General features: G+C 38.6%; 1 long non-coding RNA gene across 1 annotated transcript; it reads left to right on the forward strand.

The window, feature by feature from the left end:
* The first annotated feature begins 606 nt into the window (after positions 1 to 606).
* Positions 607 to 4355, forward strand: LOC118226387. Its single transcript, XR_004765030.1, has 3 exons — positions 607 to 870; positions 1917 to 2009; positions 4227 to 4355. It is a non-coding gene; the product is annotated as an uncharacterized LOC118226387 (long non-coding RNA).
* The last annotated feature ends 660 nt before the right edge of the window (positions 4356 to 5015 follow it).

Here is a 5015-nt window from a genome sequence, read left to right on the forward strand (position 1 = left end):
CTGTTAGCATTTATTGATCGCCAAACAAGGTGAATGTGAAGTAGCTAGCACAATCGGACACTAACCATAAGAATGTAGGCTACTTTGAATGGTAGGCTACTCGCTCGATCAAACGGTAAATGTGAAAAACATTCGATTATAGTCAGCGGCACCGACATGTCACACCCTCAATAAACGGCAAATGTCCCAGTAGAAGATTGAATTAAATCTTTTAAGGTTAGCTGTATATATATTTCGCTTGGCCACAGTGAGTGAAACTAGACGATCCGAATGTATAGCCTAGTTGCTATGTAAATTACGTCAAAAGGATTCAGCCTTGTTGTTTGCTACCTAAACTTCACAGTCCCGACTTTATCATTGATGGAATTTTGGGAAAGTGCGAGTTAAAAGGCCACAATACAGTCAATATATCTAATTAATATTCCATATATGTAAAATTGCTGTTCACAATACGTTAATGTAAGGCTAAACTGGTATTTTAATCACAATAGCCTAGTTATGTTAATTTCAGAAACTTTATTTTTCGATTGTCCTCTCTAATTCAGGGTGATATAGAAGATCTCCTGGTGTATTGACCACCCACCTTCCTCATCACAGCAGGTTTGTAATTTGTGTAACGATTAGTTGCATTTAATTGTGGTAAGATATCAATTATAGCCTATAGGCCTATAGTAGATAGATCAGAAGGGGACTTAGGTTGTCATTGTTATTAGAGGACAACAGTTGTTGCAGCGTACTGCGCCAGTTTTTTTCTGTTTTTTTTCTAGAGTCGGCTGGTCATTCACCAGGCCTACCATTGGAGCAGGACTACAGTTGGTGCAGAAAGGGTTCCAGTTCTGCCCTCTACAGTTCGGTAGAGGCGTGGTACAGGTATGTAATTCATATTATACAGAATTTAGCATTTGAGCTGTTTCAACTTGGAAAAGTATTGTGTAAAGAATAAACCAGGACAGGCTGTCCCGTCATTGGAAAATAATGTACGACGGCGGTGGTGATACCAACAACTGTGGTAGTTCTATTTACACTATTGTTTAAGCGAAAACCTCTGGTCGTTAATTCTATGAAAACGGATTCTATCAAGAAAAAAATAGTTCATTCTCGTTTTATACCATACAATTAGCAGCAATGTTGGTCATTTTTGTCATTAGCATACATTATTTAAGAAAACTGTATGAAACAATAACTCTATGAAATTCACCCTAGCACTGTCTTGCATTTTAAATTGGTGTGGTCGTGCAGTGTAGACATAGCGTCTTTCTGAAACCGGGTTTGAATGCCAGCTAGCTTTATGATGGTTCGACGTCACTCGTCATCTGGCTAATATTAAAATTCTGGGTTTTAGGTCAGAATCGTTTCAAGTCATGGTTGTTATTATCCCGGCTAGCTAGTCAGCTAACTACAGAATTATATTCAAAACAGCGGTTACTATGAACGCAATCGTTCACAAAGATACGGATGAAAATGTATCCCGTAGCCATGAGTTAAATACGGGAACGCCTATTCTACTGTTCAGGTAGGTTAAGGGACGATTCCGTATTTTGCAGGATGATTGGCGACCCTAAATAAAGCTAGCAACAGTAACTAGAAATGTGATTCAATGTTGTCATGAATTGTGAAATTGGACATTGAAAACAGGAGGGGATGTAACAACAATTCAAATTCTAAAGAGCAAAATTGGTGTTTTAACTGCTTTAGAATGCTGTATTTTGTAGCACATTGATTTTAGAACTGTTAAAAGGCCAAGGTGTCCCTTTACTGAGAATTAATGCCCAACCTTGGACCAAACAGAATTGAATATTCAGCCAAGCCCTTGTATAAATATAATTAAGAGATTCATTGTATTAGATTCGTTGAATTACTTTAAAGAGGCATGTCACCCATTTTAAGAATTCACATATGTTCTTCCTGTGCCCCAGGGCAGTTCAGGAGTTATTGGAGAAGGACTACATTTGGTGCAGAAAGAGTGTTCCAGTTCTGCCCTCAAAAGTTCGGTAGAGGCGTGGTTACAGGTATGTAATTAGTATTATACAGAAGTCAGCATTTGAGCTGTTTCAGCTGGGAAAATTATTATCTGTGAGGAATAAACCACAACGGGCTGTCCCGTTATTGTAAAATAATGTACGATGGGGTGGTACCACTGAAGTAGGCTACAATATTTTCTGATAACAGGACAGCCCGGATCGGGTTATTCCACTTATACTCCACTCTTACTGTGCCCCAGGACAGTTCAGTCAGTATGTGTGAACATGCACCACTCTCTCCTAAAGCTAGAAATTGGAGAGAGAACCCTCCAATCGGTGATGTCAGCATTTGAGCTGTTTTAACTGGGAAAATTATCTATATAATTAAGAGATTCACTATATTAGATTTGTTGAATTATTTTAAAGGTGAATGTCACCCATTTTAAGAATTCACATATATGTTACTGTGCCCCAGGACAGTTCAGTCAGTATGTGAACACCCACCACTCTCTCCTAAAACTAGAAATTGGAGAGACAACCCTCCAATCGGTGATGTCATTGGGATGTAAAATCTGGAGCTGCTCTATAGACAATGAATGGGGCTCTGACTTTATGAGGCTATAAAATGTTTGTGAGCTCTTGCACCCAAATGAGGATTCAATTCTGGTTCAGACCTTCTAGCAATGCTAGATTATAAATGTATTTTGGGTATTAGAGCTCACACAGACATTGTATGGCCTCACAAAGTCAGAGCCTCATTCATTGTCTATGGAGCAGCCCCAGATTTTACATCTAAGTTGTCTCAAATGTAGAGACCTAAGATTTCCGCGATGCGGAAAAAGCGGACGGAATCGCGGGATCCAGTCATAAAAATGGAATTAACGGTAAAACGTTAAATCTCATGGAATTTAACATGTTTCTGATTAAATTAATCAAAAGCCGTTATAAATTATTGTGAACAGTGTAACAGCACTCCCTCATGTGATATTGCTTAAATAAAATGAGGAAGAGAAACATTTCCCCGTTTTGGGGAGTTGTGTGTGTGGCAGGGTTTTGTACGTGCGCGCGACTGCGTTCAACACATCAACGAACCTAGAAAAATAGACTCCTCACAGACAAGCGTGAGGCACTCATTGTAGTATAACTACCTTCGAAATAATAGCAGTACGTCGGATATGAAAAAGAAAGCTTTCTTTATAATGGAAAACAGTTGACGTACATTTTATACTTACAAACAATAAACTAGCGCTAGGCTATTCACTTGGCATTTACGTCTCAGTCGCATATGAAATCAAAACAAAAAAAGGTCACTTTCTTCCTACTTTCCAGCCGCAAGGAATTCTGGTACTTGCAGTTTTTCAACCATTCGTTTGCCAATACAACGGAGAAATGCATCTCTAATCAATATCAATCAAACGTAATACAAATGAAATGTATTTCTGTTTAACTCTTAACTGTAAATAATATAGATATACTTTTAACAACTTTCAGTGAATTACAATAAATTAACCATGTAACCTATTAAGTTAGCTACAACACTCACTGAGCTGAACACAAAGAGGCTGACAATCATGTATTTCAATGGAGATGTCTCTGAGAGATGGAAAACAGACACAGATAGCTCTGTTCATTAAGCAGTTCTTTAAATTGTGTTCATTGCTACAACAGATTTTTTTTCAGATGTTTTCATTGTGAAGCTCTTTTGTGCAGCACTTTACTTGACTAAAATTAGCAATGTTTTGTTTTGGATTAAGCTATTTTGTGCATTGTTGTGTTCATTGTTATATATATTGTCATATTTTCATTTGATTAAGGATAATAAATTATTATATTGTGTCTGATCAAATGGATTCATAAAACAATTTTTGATGATAAAATGGGATTAAACCATAAAACACAGAATCCAGAAAAATTACAAACACGGTAAACACGGAATTTGGGAAAACATAAAACGGAATTCAGAAAAAAATAAAACGGATTTCATTGAGCCCTACAAATGTCACCAGCAGTGGCTTTATTTCGTCACACAAGGGTCTGACAACATTTAAGACATATTCTAACATAACATTAATTTGCTCCTAAAACAATATTAAAGTTATCCAAAAGTGTTTATTGGTTTTCCTTGCTGGTTTCATCAGGTCTGTACTGGTCTGCTCATTACTAGATACAGTATTTAAAGGCAAATAAGATGATTACATAATTTCCTGGTTAGTGTTAACATTTAAAAACTCATCTTATTTGTCCATTATCTATCACATCATTTAGTGATAACATCATGCCACGCCGAGGGAAGAGATCTGAGGCTGCAAAGCAACGCTGGGCTAAGTTGGACCTTTCAGACCCTCGGTTTCAGAGTCCAGAACTACAAAGTAGCGTTGCAGTCATGGAGGTATGTGACAGGGAATGTAAACAGGAGGTGTGTTGTCTACCGGTGGTGTCATCCCCATGCACAGCTCAGTATTATGCACAACCTGAGGTTCAAGAGGTCAACAGCAATGTGCAGGTCATAGACCTTTCTGAAAATTATAGTGTACAAGAATCATGCGCCCCACCACCCTCTGTGATATCTGTGCTGGCGTCCCATAGTCAGGATCATAGTGGCTATGATCCTGAGTCAAGGAATCGTCAGTGTACATGCATGGCTCTGACATTTCTAGCACACCAGAATGAGGGTCATGACTTGAAGGAGGCTGATCTTGACAAGATACTGGACAAGGGAGACAGTCTGTATAAGAGAACTATAAAACAGCTAAAAAGTGAAAAGAGGTTCCGCAACTACTATTTGACCTTGGAGGAAACACCACTCACTGTCGCAACTGAGCACCATGAGTACAGGGTGCAAAGATCTCCAGTGGAAATGGGATTCATGAGAGACAAGGGAGATCCTGGCACAGAGGATTGGTTTCAAAATCTTCGCACAAGACTTCAGTGTCTGTCTGTAGGTGTTACACATGCACTGCTTACAGTATCACCATATACCATTGCCGTGTTCAGAGACCAGTCTGGGAGATATGGACTGTTTGACTCTCATAACAGAAATGCTGATGGGCTACC

Source organism: Anguilla anguilla, chromosome 4 (genome assembly GCF_013347855.1).
Source record: "Anguilla anguilla isolate fAngAng1 chromosome 4, fAngAng1.pri, whole genome shotgun sequence".
NCBI classification, from domain to species: domain Eukaryota; kingdom Metazoa; phylum Chordata; class Actinopteri; order Anguilliformes; family Anguillidae; genus Anguilla; species Anguilla anguilla.